General features: G+C 37.3%; 1 long non-coding RNA gene across 1 annotated transcript; it reads right to left on the bottom strand.

Annotated features, from left to right (window-relative positions):
• Window positions 1–1,478: 1,478 nt before the first annotated feature.
• On the bottom strand, window positions 1,479–15,313 carry LOC138691747 (uncharacterized). The gene is made up of 2 exons (XR_011329954.1): window positions 15,275–15,313; window positions 1,479–2,079 (listed from the first exon to the last, which is right to left on the bottom strand). It is a non-coding gene; the product is annotated as an uncharacterized lncRNA (long non-coding RNA).
• Window positions 15,314–20,090: the final 4,777 nt, after the last annotated feature.

The raw sequence follows: 20,090 nt of genomic DNA, 5'->3' as shown, positions 1-20,090 counted from the left end.
AGGCGAGTTTCATACAACTTTTTATGCTCGACCATATTTCTAACTTGAAATTACCGGTATTCAGATGTATACATTTTATTTGTAACTGACAAGATCGGAAGTGACCTTGTTCTAGGTCGTGAATTGTGAGATGTGCGCAGACGCGAAAGTATTGATTTTTTCCGAGGAACAATAATGTCATTGACCTTGACGTAGTCCCGTTAAACTTGATAATATTATAATATTATAACCTTGATTATTGAATTCGACATTGAAAAACGAGATGACAAATTGAATTTATTTGAATATTATTTACAATTAACGCTAATTATTATAGTAACAGAACATAATCTTCTGCGACAGTATTGGATTTCCAGCCTCCGTGACTTTTCGCTAATTCTCTTTCGATTGCATATCCGAGAATAATCTATACTTGCGGTTTTATAACGGTAGAAAGCTGACCTGTCATTGGCTGAACAATTGTAACCTGAGTCGTCATTGGCTGAAAGACCTGACCTTTAATGAGTAGGTGTACTTTAATGACATGCATTAAAGATCTGCTACCAGGTGTATAATTACTACATTTCGGCATGGTCGAGCATAAATAATTATACAGTACGTTTTTCTAATTATGATTATTCCACACGTGACTGACAAATGTACAGGGTGAACAGTAAGTAATGTCATTAATTACAGGGAGCTATTCTTTGAGATATTTCAAACAAAAGGCTTTAATATAATTTTGATTGTTTTTGCTTCCTTTTCGACATCAAAAAGTTTTATACGAAATATTTCATAGAGTCCTGGGAAAAGCATTGATTGAATTCCCACTATGCTCAAAATCAGCTAATTTAAGAGAACAGTGTATTATGGTAGTAAAGGAAAAAACCAAAATTCAGTCCATCAGATGTGCAGAAATTTCATCCCAACAAATGTAACATTGTGAAATACATTTGCAGAACAAAAGTTGCATTTGCTCTGATCAGACAGTTGGGGAGGAGAGTAAAACAATAGAGGCTGGAGGTTAGGACTTGAATGGAGGCTGACAAGTAACAATATGGCGGATGGAAAAGAATAGCGAGTGATTCTAGATAAGTGGGAAAGGAAAACAAAACAAAAACGTCAGTCAGTAGCATGCAGTATTACTGATACCGAAAAAAGTGGTTTTAGTCATACTGTGTCTCTCAGTACAGCGACAAGTCCTAGGCCCAGGCCTGTGACGTAATTATTGCTAGTGGCTACCGATCTATTCGAAAATACCTAGCCCACGTTCAGTTTCCACGGTAAAGAACATTTACAGTTGAAAGCGGGGTTAAATAACATTACTGCTACTACTACCTCCACCACCACCACCACCACCACCACCACCACCACTGTTACTGCTGTGTCTGTGAATCATTGAACATCTCTGTGCTCTGCCTCCTTCACAATAGCCACAGTCGGTCCTGGAATTCTTTGCCACAAGATGTCAGGAATAGTCGAGGTCTGAAAGTTTGAAATGGGAAAAACGTAATACGGCGAACGCAAAGCTCCGCCCACGTCCCCTTTCCACTTTTCCCCTACAAGCTCACCACACACCCTAGCGGGAAAGAGTGGAAATAGGGGTTTAGGGTGGGGTGACATCTAGTGTAGGAAAGTGGAACAAAAAGAGTAACGACATCTACGAAGCAAAAGATGAACTTCGCCCTGTCTGTCTGTCCTCTCTCTCCCTCCAGCCTCTTCCTCTCTGTTCCTTGCTTCATGTCTCTCTCTTTTTTTTTTCTTACGACTTCGCAGGAGGGGAGATTCGATCCGAGAAAGTTCGTAACTAAACCTAAACGCACGCTTTTTGTTCACGCTTTAGACCTCTCGCTACCGAGGCGAGTTGGGGGTAGAAGGGAAAATGAATCTATTTATGTTTAAGGGAACTGCCATAACGTATTGTAGAAGGGGACAATGACCGAATAGCGTGGTTAGAAACTGGTGGGCTTGTGAATGTCGCTTGGTAGAGGTTGACTACGGGGGTGGCTTCATTGTGTCCGTGTCCAACTTCGTGTACAGACGTAACCACGTGTAGTGATGATCCGTACCGAAGACGTGTACTCATTATGAGTGTCCAACCTGTGGGAAAAAAAGAATATCGTGTTACTTCGAGGACGTGCAAAGTTAACAGGTGAGTGTTGTTTAATGAAAACCACATTACATCGTGTTGTGTTGTGTTGTGTCCAACGAGTTAGATACTATAGAGAGGCCAAAGACCTCAGAAAGTTGAAGACAATTGAACACTGGTCCGCCATGTTTCGGTTAGTCAAAACAAAGGGGCGTGGCTCGGATGCTGTAGGAAATGACTGTGATGAAGTTAGTATTATTGTGAATTGAGTTACATATTAAGACTATGTTAATAAGTAAAAAGTAAAATACACACAAAACTTTACGTTTTATAACAGCTGTAGGTCTATGTTTTATTAGTTTCACTAAATATAGCCCAGATATTAAATGACAAGCTATACTCGATGCAACCAAAGCAAAGCACCTAAAGAAGGATGAATTTAGTCGGCAGAAGAAAAATAAATAATTTTTTGACTTCGTCACAAATTTAATTACCTTACAGCTAATCTAACCTAATATGAAATTATGTAATTCAGTGCTCACCAGGTGATTTCAAGAGAGACGACGTATGTAACTAATAGGAGTAAAATATAGGAAAGGTAGTGGCGAAAATTAAAAAAAATATCCAGTAATTAAGTTATTGAGAAAAATTCATTTGAAATTGGAATTAATACAGAGAACTTTTGAAAACTGCAATTATTAAAACTACAAATAACCTCTTAGCATGCAACATAATAATTAAAGAATGACACCAATAGAAAGTTACTCATGATCATAACTCACCACATTTATTGAAACGATAAGATTCTTACGATTAACATTGTTATCAGAAACAACAGGAGCCACAGCTAGCTACACTTCTTTTCGCGTGATGAAGACATCGTGTAGTCTAATATAATTTGAAACAAACATTGATCTCACACGTGTCTCGCAACTAGGCAGAGGCTTTTGCAGAATAAAACTGTTCTTACATTATTTTGAACAATAATGACAAATTGTGTGTGATGCTAGTGCTAACTTTCCTCTTTGTTAACAAAAAGAGCCCTCCGCATTAATAAAAAGAAAATTGGAGTAGGCCCTATAAACACAATAAATACTAAACTCTTGATGGTACAAACTTATTAATACAGATATTTCGCTTATGCTCAGTCCGTCTTATCTTATAATTCTCTGCGGCAATGGTACCTGTATTGAGAGGGTTTAATTATCCAGCAACGAATATTATGATTTACGGTATATTTCATTTAAATCCGAGGGAATGAGACATTTTTGGAAATTTTAAAGTCTTAATTGCAGTGTACCTTTGATAAGCACTCCTTGCGGAGGCTGACGGTACTATAGACCGCCATGTTTTTTAGGGAACGATCCATAGTACTGTTGGCCTCCGCAGGGAGCGCTTATCAGAGGTCTTCAGCCGCTCTATAGTATCTAACTCGTTGGTTGTGTCAGTACATGTTGTGGACAGTTGTCTAATGCGTATTGTCTAATGCGTATTGCATTGTGGTTGTGGACAGTTGTCTAATGCGTATTGTCTAATGCGTATTACATAGTGGTAGGCAGTGATCCATCGAAGCGGGACAGATAGTAGAGTAGAGAGAGAGAGAGAGAGAGAGAGAGAGAGCATGCGAGCGAGGTGCCGAGCGGCGCGGGTGGGGATAACTTCCCCTACTGGCGTTCGCCGTAATACGTTTTTGCCTTTTAAATCTCTGCTGCTGAAAAACAGTACCTCTGAAAAAAACTAGTCCTTTGTGAAATAAAAGATATAAATTATAATTTCCTTTATTTTGATTCATTAATCCCTGTTTATATTTCTATATTAATTCCACATAACACTCTTCAGCTTGTTTAACTTTATGTAATTTTCTTAAAGTCTCCGATAACTCTTTTGTACTTTTATTGTCTAATAATAATAATAATAATAATAATAATAATAATAATACTTACGTACTTAGTGGCTTTTAAGGAACCCGGAGGTTCATTATCGCCCTCACATAAGCCTGCCATCGGTCCCTATCCTGTGCAAGATTAATCCATTCTCTATCATCATATCCCACTTCCCTCAAATCCATTTTAATATTATCTTCCCATCTACGTCTCGGCCTCCCTAAAGGTCTTTTTCCCTCCGGCCTCCCAACTAACACTCTATATGCATTTCTGGATTCGCCCTGGATTTAATGTTCCTAATTATGTCAAGTAAAGAGTACAATGCTTGGTAGTTCTGTGTTGTGTAACTTTCTCCATTCTCCTGTAACTTCATCCCTCTTAGCCCCAAATATTTTCCTAAGCACCTTATTCTCAAACACCCTTAACCTATGTTCCTCTCTCAAAGTGAGCGTCCAAGTTTCACAACCATAAAGAACAACCGGTAATATAACTGTTTTATAAATTCTAACTTTAAAATATTTTGACAGCAGACATAATAATAATAACAATAATAATGATAATAATAATAATAATAATAATAATAATAATAATAATAATAATGCCCTATTAAATTATTGCTTCTAATTGTTTATGTTGGTTAAGGGGATACTTAGGTATGTGAATTTTAAATCTTTTACAATTTTAATCCAAAATTTATGAATTTTAAATAACATAAACACGCCTGTAATACTATCATCTGTACAAAATTTGGTGCCATTAGGGCTAATAGATTTAAAATGATATTTTGTAAATGTATTTTATATTGATATCACTAAAAAGGATCCTTGCGTCACAATTTTCACAATTTATAGTTTATGTATATTAGCTCAAAAGCTTCATAGCTTTTTGAGCTCGGTATGGAGAGTCACAATAAATTTTTAAGTGAATTTTCTTAATTTTTCACCAATATTTCACCATAGTGTCTCCTTGATGTTCATGTCCAGTTATTTTTCATGTCACTTGTTTCCATTGTCTTTATGTAATTTTGTGTGACTTATTCTTAAATAAGCTCCTCATTTATGGTATTTAGTGTATTGTTTTTGCGAGCTGCAGATAAGGTCTAATGGCAGGAATGTCAAAGCGCCTGTATTGCATGCTAATACCGCAAGCAATATAAATCAAGTAAGGTTCACTTCTAGCAAGATAAAGTACAATCATCGATTTAAGGAAATGTTGTGAGGGTTGCTGAGAGCACGCGGTGCAGGCGCTTAAACATCACTGCCTCATGGCCTAACTGTGAAAGAGAAAATAATACTCAATACCACCACCACCACTACCAGTATCACCACGACCACCACCACCATCACCAGTATACATTCTCTCACAATACTGCCCATGTTATACCTTACAAATTATTATTATTATTATTATTATTATTATTATTATTATTATTATTATTATTATTATTACTATTATTATTATTATGATTATTATTATTATTATTACTATTATTATTATTATGACTATGATTATTATATAGACTATTATATTGATTGTATTTCATCTCACTGGCATTTCTATCATTCATTCTCATCATCATTTGTTGTTTTGTTTGTATCTTGTGCTAAACTGTAATTGGCCTTGTGCTGTTGTTTTGCACATTAATATTATAAATAAAATAAATAAAAATAAATTATTATGATTATTATTATTATTACTATTATTATTATTATTACTACTACTACTACTATTATTATTATGATTATTATTATTACTATTATTATTATTATTATTATTACTATTATTATTATTACTATTATTATTACTATTATTATTACTATTATTATTATTATTATTATTATTATTATTATTATTATTATTCTGTTGTATATGCCACAGAGCGTTCAATAAAATTATTCAGTATACTGCGACTTATGCAGTTTATGCAAGGTTTCATTTCCCCAAATATGAAGTATAACTTACAGAAAGCATTGGGCTATACTTTGAGAGTTTTACGGGCTGCATACAAACTTCAGAGAAAGGTTAGTTCTGGCATCCTGACCGTCTCAAATATCAGCTAATAATTTGTGTTATCTACATCTGCTGTGATTTTATTTCTGCTTGAAGCAGCTGTATGTAAAGTACTGGGCTATGTTTTCAGAGTTTAATTAACATAGCGTACATGTTTTCAGGATTACTGACAGACAATTGCTACTTCCGCCATACTGTCCGCATCAAATAACTAAAACAATTGCGTGAAGGATATGAAAATATTCTCAACTTCTGCTTTGCTTTAATTTGTAATGGACGAAGTGTACAAAGAAGTAGTTCTACTGCACAAAGGTTCACTGACTGCATTTAAGAACGAATTGTTTAAAAAATTAAGGCTACTACATTATATTTATTACTTAGCTCATCAATTGAAAATGCTCATTATAGTAAATTAAAGTACCTAATAAAAACATTAATGTATTACATAATATGTGACAGTAATATGTTGTAGATGCATTTATCCAGTACAGTTTATATTCAAAAAGAAATAATTATTGACACCATCGGCGGAGTTATATTTTGCCCCACTGCAAGCACTGACACTCTGAAGTTAAGATCGTCCAACAGTTTATTAACTCTTACGGTCACTTCAGATTAAGTATTTGCAATACTTTTATGTAAATGTAAGGGCATTAAGCATATTCGTTATTTTCAGTTATTTTTAGGTAATCAACATCTTCTCTTACTAATAAAAAAATGTGAGGCATACCAAAATTTTCCTGTTCTCGGCGTAAGAATTGCTTATCTTACAACACATTCATATTTAGCATTCAAACAAGAAGATGCCTCTAAACAATATATCACCGTATGAAGTCAAAACGAGTAAACAACTAATCCTGAATTACAATTTATGTAGGAAGCTGATTGAATTCTAATAGAAATTTTAATTCCTATGTATTTGTATGTCGGTATTCAATATTCGTCTAGCTATAAAACAGTAATCACATTTTTCAACTATTCGCATAAAAGAAGGAAATAATAATATCGCAAGGATAGAAGAAGTGTAAACGTTCGCATCTTTTATTGTATCGGTATTTGAACGCACTCGCAGCTTGGTTATTGTCGTGGCGACGTCATCAACAATGCTCAACACACAGGACGTGGGGATCGTTTCCCTGGAAACACTTGGGATTGTGATTTCGCAGCTTTACGATGTCGAAAATTTTCCAGTCCCTCAAGTTTCACTCCTTGAAGCTAAAGAATGCGTTCTGGGGAGGACCTGCGGTTGTGCAAGCACCATCGCGGATTTCGTGGGGTATGCCAGATTTGGTAAGAACCGTGGGTATCGTTGGGACTGTGGGGTTGGGGGGCTATTACCTATGGAACCGTCTACCGGAGAGAAGTGATGCCTCCACGTCCCCTGATCGTATTCCTCCGCCGTCACCGCCTTCACAGTCACCACACGCACACTCCCGTTATCCCACACATTTTACATACTTTTACGCACCCCCCTATCCACCAACACGCCCACCACCAGTGACACTACAGTCACCCCCCTCATCCCCACCTCCATCTTCACCCACACCACCGCCACCCCCGCCGCCCCGCCCTATTCTCAAAAAGGGTACACGACAAAAACAGGGGGCTGACCGTCCGCGCAAGAGGGTGACGATTGTTCTTCCTCCCGAGGTCATTGAGATACCTCGGGAGGAAGACAAGCCGGCACTCTCTATGCGGGCGGAAATAGCAGAAAGACGGGCCCTCCGACAACGTACAGACGGAATTCCTCCCTGGTCAAGTCGTCAAAGGCAGCAGGAAGCGAGGCGCTCCTCCGCGAGGGAGAGCGCCCCGCAGCCTGCTAGACCGTCCAGTACGGACAGAGTCGACAGCCAGCAGACTCCGGGGGGCTCTGCCTCGCAGCCTGATGGCGCGTCCAGTACGGACAGACGCGACTTCGACCTAGGCCTGACAGCGGAGGAACACGAGGCTTTGTACCAAAGATATTTGGCATCTAATCCTACCAAGGAGCAATTGGAATTCTATGAACGGGCCTTTAGAAAACAGGGGACGGCGCGTGGACGCAGGGACGGAGGGGATTAGGGCAAAACTTGCACGGCCGCGGTCCTCGTAGGGCTCGTCGCCAAGACAATTAAGGTAAGTCGAGAATCTGCTTCATTACTATTATCATTATTCTTAGTGTTCTAGTGTGTAGGATAGGTATAGGTATATTGTAGTTATAGGTTTTTTATATTTATAGTATACAATCAGTGCATTATATCATCATTAATATTTATACAGCAAAAATTAAATTCCTGTCCTAATCAAATTTTATTAACTGTCTCCTCATTATACAAAATCTGTAGTTTTTATTTTTTAGTTTAGTAGGTTATTTTACGACGCTTTATCAACAGCTTAGGTTATTCAGCGTCTGAATGAGATGAAAGTGATAATGCCGGTGAAATGAGTCCGGGGGCCAGCACCGAAAGTTACCCAGCATTTGCTCATATTGGGTTGAGGGAAAACCCCGGAAAAAACCTCAACCAAGTAACTTTCCCCGACCGGGAATCGAACCCGGGCCACCTGGTTTCGCAGCCAGACGCGCTGATCGTTACTCCACAGGTGTGGACAACAAAATCTGTAGTAATTTCTGGTTCACTTTCTGTCATTATCTTACCACCTTCATCTCATTCAGACGCTAATTAAAGTCATAACAAACAAAGATAGATTTTTTAAATATCTGCATATAGGTAAGGACATTTACCACGTGCATTTAGGTCTTACGATTTATAAAAGTGATGCAGTCTCATAACACGAGTAGGAATATAAAATAAACACTTCCTCAGTAAATCGACGAAAGAATAATCACAAGGAAAGTACTTGTATCAAATTTCTGACAGTGCAGCACATACTTTGAGGTCACAGACTCATAGTGGAAATTGCAGATAGCACTTTAAAAATAGTACTAAATTATGAAGCGATTAAAACAACGCTCCTATAAACATGCTATCACTAATAGCGAATTACTCACATACAGCGTAATCAGTATTAAGAAAACAAGTCTTAGACTATGCATCGACTTACTGAGTCAAAGATTGGAAAGGAGAAAAGCCAAATAACGCCACAGGTTCTAATATCGCCTTCATACTGCAAGAACTGAGCAACTTACTACAGTCGAAGCACCAAATCACAGACCTTTCGAATTCAACAGGAACAAAAACAGGCGAACATGTCTCACAGTAGGGCCGCTATTAATGGCCGAAGAAAACAAATTATGACTGCGGTAGGGCCTGCTTCAGAATCCAGCTGTAAGTGATTCACGAGTCGTAACCAGTAAATATGCAAACACGTACCAGTTACGCATGTCACAGGGCAAGGTCCTTCATTGTATTAAACCGATCAGATGAACAGTACAGTCTTTTCTAAAATTAATTTGCTATAGAACAATTTAATTCACTGCTCAAATTATGCAATAAATAAACAAACCGAAGTTACATTGGAAGAAGGTACTTCCAAATATACGAGTAGTTACGCATGTTGAATGACAAAATGAATTCAATTCCTCAGTGAAAAGTTACAACTGAACAAAGTAGTCAGTAAACGCAATTCCATTACAGGCCAAATCGGCCCAGAGGGTCGCGGGACGTTAAGGCTCCAGCTATACAATCGGCATTAATGGCAGTAGGGATGTCAGCCCTACGTGCCCGCCGTTCTTATCCTCAAGGAAATGTCCCTGGTACTCATTCATTTCTGATAGGGGATGAATAAAATGCAGGTGAATAGTGCGGCTGGATGGGTTAGAGAAAATCGATGACAACATAGCGAACTTCCGGCTTTAGCTGCCATTCGTCCCCGAACATATAGCCTCTATGTTAGGTGTAAAGCTGAGACATCTAGGACGTTTGTCGTTAAGTTACGTGCACCCAAACTATAGCATAGCAAGTACAGAGAACAGGGAAGGTCAGTGTACAATCTCTGTACGCTGTTCTACAGAATAAACAACAGAGAATAAGGTGTATATTCACATTACAAATAAACTGGAGCTCAGGTCACGTCGTCAATACTGGATTGTGGAGTCTGTTGCAGTAAACACTACCTACGTTTTGATTACGTCTACAATCCTTTTATAATGTGTAGCAATATAGACTGCAGTATCCAGCTCTGTCCATCTCATTGCAATGGGTTACGGCGGTAGAGGGATTCCAAGAACCATTTCTCTGAATTTCGTAACCCGAATTGGTGCACTAAAAATATTTATTTGACATTCGATATGAAACTGTTCACATCACTGTAGCAGGAGGAAACTTCTTTGGCTATTCGATGTAGCCCATGGGCTAGGATAACTTTCGGCTACAGTAGCTGAAGTTCCTTATCTGCTTTTGACATGTAGCATTCGTGATGAAAAGAAACTACATTATCATTTTTTATTTCGTCTGGCCATAAGACGGTCATAGGCATTTGAAAAACTTTGATTCTATTTAAATGATCCACTTTCTCACGAATTTCAGAGGTTAATAAAGTTTTATTGGGTTTGTCTGGTGAAAGAATGCCCGTAACGACATTGCAACAAATCCTGCAGCGGCGTCTGTGCTTCCATAGATGGAAACCTATATTTTACTATCTCCTACACTTAGTCGTATGCGAGATATAACATCATCATAGCATTTCGGTATATAGTAGATTATTTAAGTAAAGTTGATTGACTTCGGAGTTCCCTTTCCACGTATTTTCGCATAAAGTTTTAAAGTGTGTATTTTCAACTTTATTTAGGCTATTGGTATACTGACACATACCATCATTTTACATAAAACGTGAAAAATCTCTTTTTGTGTGGTACACATTGAATTGTAACTTACACGCGATTCTTATCCTCCTTCCTCAGTTAAACTGTCATCTGTGCATTATGTTGTTTCGTGTTACAATGTTGTGTTACGAATTTACGTTTCGTACCTTTAATTTCTGTGCTACATAAATTTCATATTATGATAGTTACCCCACTTACTGCGAAATTTTATGTGCCTAATTTCTCCATCACCTTGTTTACTATTGGTATATTTGATGCTTCAGCCATTATAAATATTATACGTTACGTAAGATACGTAATGCAGATAACTCTGGAGCTCTGTCCACTACACAACGCAAATGTGTTCTGTTGCCTGAGTCGCATGCCTGTACGCAACCACCCCCCACCCTTCATACTATTTACCTTCGACAAACATCGCGATATAGTTAACTTGATATCGTCCTGCAGTCCTACAAGGCTCAGCTTTAGTTAGGTGGCACAAATTAGTACCGGAAAATATGATAAAATTCAATGTAACTAAGCTGTGTAGGAACAGGCTCTTAAAATTAGAGTGTTCAATATCACCCCCATCTACAGGACGATACGAAGTTCACAAAGACAACGAGATCAGCTTACACTTGGGTGAAACCGAAGGAGTTCAGGATCATGATGATGATGCACTCTTTCATTCCACACAATAAAGCGAATTCGAATGAATAAAGAGGCATTGATTTAATAATAATTTCACTCTTCAGATAGTGAATATGACACAGGCGTATCCAAACTGGCCGTTAAAATATGCTTCCGATGATATCTATTGTATTGGCGAACATTTTAAGCATAGGCGATAATTTCAGGGCACTATATCTCGCGATTTCGATGCGGTAGCACGCTAATCTTTGTACCAAACGAAAGACCTCGTCTAGATCTGTCCACTTAAGACAGAAGTATTCACGTAAAACTCATGGCTATGTTCCCGACATAGCAAAACCCTGATTTTTTAAAATTAAGATACAATTTTCGAGGTATTCTAGAAGTCTGAGATATGGAATACTGAAATTATATAGACTTTGTTCTCATGTACACATAATTTAAATAGCCTATAATAATTATCAGTATGAATAATTTCCCTTTGGAGTGCAATGGCTCTTATTACCGTACTGTCCATTACATTTTGAACTTTCTGAACCGTCGCCTGTGTAATTTTATTTAATCCTAATCATCTCTGTATACTTCATGTATTAAATTTAATTTATTTCAATTGTATTCTTGTGACATGACATGACATGACATCCTAATTAACGAAGACAGGAATAATCTTTTCACTGTTTTGTTTACAACAGTACATGTCCTCATAAGGCCTACGTGCTGGGAGAATACATGTAAGCTTAGTAAAAGATGCTTTGAAAAGAAAATATTAATACAAGAAATGATTTTAATCAGAATTAGTTCCATATTCCTTCCCACCGCCATGCCTTAAGCTGTGATCTCACACTGTCTAAAAGACCTGATCAAGAACTGAGCCTTATACCTTCAGTAATGATTCATATTCCTCACAAAATGTTCGCCAAGACGCTAAAGTTAATGTAGGTTAACAATATCATCTTATTCTACAAGTCTGAGTTATGGAATACTGAAATTATATACAGTTTTGTTCTCACGTACACATTTCTATTGTTATCCGATTTCACTGGACTGGAATAATCTTTTCACTGTTTTGTTCACAACAGTATCTGTCATCATAAAGCCTACGTGCTGGGAGAATACATGTAGTAAAAGATGCTTTGAAAAGAAAATATTAATACAAGAATTGATTTTAATCATACTTAGTTCCATATTCCTTCCCCCTGCAATGCCTTAAGCTGTGATCTCACACTGTCTGAAAAACCTGATCAACAAGTGAGTGCTATAGTACCCTTAAATAATGGTTCATATTCCTCAGAAAAGTGAGTGGAAACAGAGATACGCGTCCAAATGTTGACTAAGATGCTAAAGTTGATTGAGCTTAGCATTACCATGTAATTTTAATCACTACTCTGAAAACAAAAGCACGCAAACATGTCTTAAATGTTAGTTCTCAACCTCACTTCATACGATCAGGCATATGCTCAATATAGAGGGCGATATTAAGAACCGCAGCTCTAGCTGCAAGTCTAGTCAATGACCATTATAAATAAAATACTTGAGTGGAGACCTTCCTGTTTTACGAGCCTAGTAAAGTTATTTTTGATAGGCTTTTCCAATATTCAGAGGTTTGCCTCTTAATACTCTTTCCTCTCAACGGAGGAGAGTACAATTTACCAGTTGTGATGTTTCTCCGACAGACAGCAGACCTGTCGTCCTTAACCGACGAAATTAAATGAAAAATACGCACTCAGTCGCCAGCTCAAAGATATTTAATCCTGCGATTAACACTGTGGCATAATTCCAAAGTACCAAAACAGTGACAATGTGCGGGAGTGTATGTGCGGACAAGCAGAAATTGGTCGCATCTAGTGAACTCTGGGAGCCACAATTAGCTCCACTTAACGTCGAACATGTTATGTACAATGTATGTACAATGGTTGGCTGCACAAGTTGCGACCATTAAACAGCAAGTCTAGAATGACTGCTATCGTCTACATCAATATGGAGCCAAAAGTAGATCCACTTAACGTCGAACATGTTATGTACAATGTATGCACAGTGGTTGGTTGCACACGTTGCGACCATTATACAGCAAGTCTAGAATGACTGCTATCTTCTACGTCCGATATGGAGCCACAAGTAGCTCCACTTAACGTCGAACATGTTATGTACAATGTATGTACAGTGGTTGGCTGCACAAGTTGCGACCATTATACAGCAAGTCTAGAATGACTGCTATCGTCTACGTCCAATATGGAGCCACAAGTAGCTTCACTTAATCATAGCAGTTGGTAAAACGTCGTAAAAAGAAGTCATACAAAAACCATACGCCCACAAGTGCGATGTACTCAAATGCACCATACAGCCCGCACATGTCAAAGGCTCCGTCAAGATAACACCGCACGGTCATAGTTGGCGTTATTTGGCGACTCGTGTTATGGGACTTATATTTATGAAGTAGCTTACACTTAGTTAGTTGACTGCGAACAATTTGTCTGAACATAAAGTTTCTTTCTTTTCATGGTACACCGGCGGCGCGGTGGGAGGAACACTTCCCAACTGCAGGATCGCCGTGGAGGATGGAGGTAAAACTCCTCATGGGGATTAAGGGGGTGGGTACAGGGGCGGGTATGGGTGGGATGGGTTGGGGTGGGGTGGGGTGGGGTGGGTGGGGGTGGATTGGGTGGTTAGGGTTCGGGTTGGGTGGGTTTGGGGAGAATATGGCACTAGTTTTGTGAACAATGCAAATATTAATTTATTTTACATTGCCGGAGTTCAGTGAAGGTGCTTTGCAAACTTTATTTATGAGGCACAGAAAGTATCAGAACATTTTATTGTCTCCCAATAGGGATATGGGTTTCGTAACCCGAATGGAAATTTCAACTGACTTAACACACTTCACAGTTTCTAATGGAAGCACAGAACTCCGGCAGCAACACAGAATAAAAGAGGATTTCTGTCTCAATTATTTAAAGGGATGTAAACTAAAAATCTTGACCTCACAACAGAGTGAAAATTATGAAATTAAATCGTAATGAAACAAATTCAAGTCAGTTATAGAGTCATACATAAATTTAGAGAATAACATACTACAGCATAATTTACAAAATAACTAATAGCAGAAATGAAAGATACATTTATTTATACTGTCATGGTAGCCAATTATTATCATTAAATATATAAACATATGTAGCACATAAAAATATGAAGTGAAAGTTGCATTTAACCGCATTGAAAAGTCCAAATCGGATCTGAACAATAAGGGCTAGCAGGACAACTGACTGGAAGGTGGCAGAGTTGAATTCTTTCCGAGATAAGGAGAGATATCAACTGTCACAAACTGCAGAACGGCTTCAATGTTAACCGGATGCTTCTCTATATAGGCATAAACAGAACATGGTGATAAAGTAGGCTATGCCTCAATCTCGACCGACACAACACAGAAATCATGGAGCCCTACCTCTATGCTTTCTGTAAACAATACTTTTATTACTATAGCCGCCAATAGGCCTAGTATGAGAAATAAAGATTATGAAAGCGATACTATGCATTCAAATATCTACTCATATCAAAATCTGTATAATATTATAAAAGAGAATAATCTTTATACACATAATCCATACTTTGATGTAAAAAGAAACTGGCAGACATCAAAATTCCAAAATAACAGTGATTGCCAGAATGTGGCAATCACCTATGTTACAATTATTCATCCTGAATTTTATCGTAAACAGTCATATACATTATATAAAGGTTATTTAGAATATAAAAATTAAACTGTACACAATGAAGCTAGTCAGTACAAATTGTAGTTGACTAATATCAGTTGGCAGGGCAACTGACTGTATGTGCCTGAGTTCAGTTCCCTCCGAGATGAGGAGGGAAACGAACTGTACCAGAAAATACGAATCGGCCTGTGCCGTTAAATCTCATTTCTATGATTACCTGGCTTGTTTATCCAGCGGAGCGAGATGATACAAGTACTGGTCAATCTTGCTCCGCACAGTACAGAGAGCATGGAGCCCTACCTCTATGCTTTCTGTAGAACAGAGTCGCCAAAAGTAAGAAATAAAAGAGAACTAGAAATGCAAAATGTACCTCAACAAAACTGTGAGTAATTCCCATGTATTTACGAAAACAAAATACATGGGCATTAATGGATTGTTACGGTGGCGTAAAATTAAAAAACAAAAATATGTAACTTTTTACTAAATATTTTCTATACAAACGAAATCAATTCACGAAGCCACTCTTAAAAAAAGGAATATAAGTTAACTGAACTAAATTAACACTCGCCACCACTTGAAAAAAAATTCATACCCATTTAAAAAAAATCATAACCCTATGTGAAAAAATACCATCTCAACCAAATTAATGTGAAAAAATACCATCTCCAAAGAAAATCATGTAAGAAAAACATTAAAAAAAATATCTGAAAAAAAAACATTTCTGATGGCCCTACGTAGCCACCAAAAGTAGGCTAAGCAAATCAAAGACAAGTAGGCTAATACAAGCCATTGAGCAACTGTATTGGGAATTTATATTCTCATGCATTCATGTAATAATACGTCGGTATCAAAATTCCAAAGTAACAGTGATTGCAAGAATGTGGCAATCACCTATCCCCCCATTTATCTTGAATTCTATCGCAAAAGAATTATATTACTTATAGCCTATACAAATTATTTAGAAATGATTGTATACACAATGAAACTAGTGAATTCAAATTGTAGTTGACTAATATCAGTTGGTAGGGCAACTGACTGCAGAATGATTAAGTTCAGTTCCCTCCACATAAGGAGGGAAATGAACTGTGCTTAAAAAATAGGAAACGGCCATGTGCCGTTCAATTTTACTTCAACGATTACCTGGATTGTCTTTCCAGGAAGTGAATAAGCGGAGCGAGATGATACAAGTATTGGTCAATCTTGCTCCGCACGGTACAGAGAGCATGGAGCCCTACCTCTATGCTTTCTGTAGAACAGAGTCGCCAATATTAAGAAATAAAACATAACTAAAAATGCAAAATGTACCTCAAAACTATGAGTAATTCCCATGTATTTACGAAAACGAATTACATGGACGATAATGGATTACTACAGTGGCATAAAATTCAAAAACAAAAATGTGTAAACTTTTACAAAACATTTTATATAGTACAAACGAAAGCAATTCACAAGGCCACTGTTACGAAACAGATTGTTCAGTATAACTCAACAAAATTATCACTCGCCACCACTTGAAAAAAAAATCATATCCATTTTAAAAATCAGAACGCCACCACGTGAAAAAAATACCATCTCCACAAATGAAAATGTCATATGAAAAAAAAATTCGAATTCCAAAAATCATATCGCAATCATATGAAAAAAAAAGTTTACTTTCATGAAAGCTATGACAACTTTTATGATGTGAAAAAAACTTATTCCCTCCTATGAGAAGCAGATTCCCCTCTTAAAACCGTCATTATAGTATCTTCTCAATCAAATTATCAAAAATCCAACAAAAATCATAATATCTTCTAACATAACAAAGTTCAACGGAACAAATCAGCATTTCATCTTCAATAAAAAAACTCATCACATTATCTCCTCCTATCAAACAAAAGCCATCAACTAGCAGACCTTATATATCTTTTCTAATAAATGAAATCCAATTCTTTAAACAAATACATTCTTCTTGTCCAAAAATTAAAATAAACTCAACAACATGTCATTTCTTCTCATGAGAAGCCAAACTCTTCCAAGCTAAAGAAATAGGCTACATCAAGAGCTCACGATTGATAACATACAGAAAACATTAATCAATTCTCCATCAGAGATAAAGTTCCTCTGTAATTAAAAACTATCGCATCACCAATTCAGAAGATCTCCAACTAAAGCAAAACATTATCTTTAATAACATATTCTTCAATGAATGGAAAATGAAACTAAGAACAACCCACAATATCTTCTGTCAACAAGAAATTCAACTCAAGGAAAACAACATTACAGTTTACCAAGAAGTAATGCAACTGTGTAAACACATCTTATACCAAGAAAATTGGACGCTGCTAACCAGGAGTCACAGAAATGCATTCTACCAGGAAGAAATGCAACAAGAAGTACTTAATCAAAAACAAAAAAACAATTTCTAAAACTGGAAATTACTGCAGAAAATAAAATGATATAGCAGCTAAAGTATCTGTACACTATATCCATTGAAGAAGAAATAAAATTCTTATTAACATCATTTGGTAACTAGACTTCAGCCATAATTGATATACTACGACTGCAGCGAGGTGCTGAGTCATCAGATTTCAACCACTGTCAACTGCTGCCAACACAATGAGGTGCTGAGACATTAGATTTTAACCACAGTCAACTGCTGCCTCTACAATGAGGTGCTGAGTCATCAGACTTCAACCACTGCCAACTGCTGCCACTACAATGAGGTGCTGAGTCATCACACTTCAACCACTGTCAACTGCTGCCACTACAATGAGGTGCTGAGTCATCAGACTTTAACCACAGTCAACTGCTGCCACTACAATGAGGTGCTGAGTCATCAGACTTTAACCATAGTCAACTGCTGCCACTACAATGAGGTGCTGAGTCATCAGACTTTAACCACAGTCAACTGCTGCCACTACAATGAGGTGCTGAGTCATCAGACATTAACCACAGTCAACTACTGCCACTACAATGAGGTGCTGAGTCATCAGACTTTAACCACAGTCAACTGCTGCCACTACAATGAGGTGCTGAGTCATCAGACTTTAACCACAGTCAACTGCTGCCACTACAATGAGGTGCTGAGTCACCAGACTTCAACCAGTGTCAACTGCTGCCACTACAATGAGGTGCTGAGTCATCAGATTTTAACCACAGTCAACTGCTGCCACTACAATGAGGTGCTGAATCATCAGACGTTAACCACAGTCAGCTGCTGCCACTACAATGAGGTGCTGAGTCATCAGACTTTAACCACAGTCAACTGCTGCCACTACAATGAGGTGCTGAGTCACCAGACTTCAACCAGTGTCAATTGCTGCCACTACAATGAGGTGCTGAGTCATTAGACTTCAGCCACAGTCAACTGCTGACACTACAATGAGGTGGTGAGTCTCTTGTAATTTAGTATATTTTATGTCTATTGCAACAAACTTTTGCTCATGACATTAATAAACGATTGATTGATTCATTCATTCATTGATTCATTAGAGTTCAACCATAGTCAACTGCTGCCTCTACAATGAGGTGCTGAGTCATCAGACTTTAACCACAGTCAACTGCTGCCACTACAATGAGGTGCTGAGTCATCAGACTTTAACCACAGTCAACTGCTGCCACTACAATGAGGTGTTGAGTCATCAGACTTTAACCACAGTCAACTGCTGCCACTACAATGAGGTGCTGAGTCACCAGACTTCAATCACAGTCAACTGCTGCCAACACAATGAGGTGCTGAGTCATTAGACTTTAACCACAGTCAACTGCTGCCTCTACAATGAGGTGCTGAGTCATCAGACTTCAACCACAGTCAACTGCTGCCACTACAATGAGGTGCTGAGTCATCAGACTTTAACCGCAGTCAACTGCTGCCACTACAATGACGTGGTGAGTCTTTTGTAATTTAGTATATTTTATGTCTATTGCAACAAACTGTTGCTCATGACATTAATAAACGATTGATTGATTGATTGATTGATTGATTGATTGATTGATTGATTGATTGATTGATTCATTCATTCATTCATTGATTCATTAGAGTTCAACCATAGTCAACTGCTGCCTCTACAATGAAGTTCTGAGTCATCACACTTCAGCCACAGACAATTTCTACGACTGCAGCTAGGTGTTGGGTCAACAGAAATCTGTCATTAACAACATCCAGAGGTGCTGAATCATTAGACAACCAGAATCTACGTCCATTGTTCTTGTTTCTCAAATATGCAAAAGTTAACTATTTATTGTTTCATATTCTGACCATGAATTGTCTTGTCAGATCCATTTGGATGTCAGTATAATAAATAATGATTATTAATATCCCTGTTTTTATTTCTTGTAATTGTAACATTACTATTACATATATTATATTCCTTTGCACAATGAAAATTTGCATTTGTTCGGATCAAATTTCTGCATGTTTAAAGAATAAAACTAAAATTCTTTCAATAATTTTTTATCATAATACACTGCTCTCTTAAATTTACAGAGCATTATGAGAGTTAAATCCATTGGTTTTCACAAAACACGCTATGAAATAATTCATATAAAACGTTTTTTTTCTCTCGAAAAGCAAACAATAACAAATCGAGCAAAATTAAATTAAAGTTTTTGTTTGAAATATCTCAATGAATAACTCCCTGAAATTAATGACATTACTTACGGTTCGCCTTTATATTTTGTATGCGTAAATATAATAAATCGCATGACAGTTTGAGAATATATCTTTGAACTTATTTAATAGACTTCCGTATAATATTAGAAATATTCCTTTTTAAAGGACAGTCAGGTCAAGATTCATTTCAAACTTTCTTTATATCGCTGAAGTGTATTTCAATTATAGCATATTTTATCTTTAATGACGTCTGCTTATACTGTATATATTATGATTTCATTAGGCTATATAGGCATAATGGTTCGATTTCATAAACGAGGTCTAGACCACGACCATGGCTTTAAACCGCGTTTGGATTTATAAAACGAGGTCTTTTTCATTTTTCTGAGCCATGGCTCGAAACCATGATCTGAACCAGAGACCACGGCTGGGGTAGGTT

The sequence above is a fragment of the Periplaneta americana genome, chromosome 2 (assembly GCF_040183065.1).
Source record: "Periplaneta americana isolate PAMFEO1 chromosome 2, P.americana_PAMFEO1_priV1, whole genome shotgun sequence".
Classification (NCBI taxonomy): Eukaryota; Metazoa; Arthropoda; class Insecta; order Blattodea; family Blattidae; genus Periplaneta; species Periplaneta americana.
The sequence above is the reverse complement of the archived record's forward strand: the minus strand, read 5'-3'. Positions and strand labels throughout refer to the sequence as shown.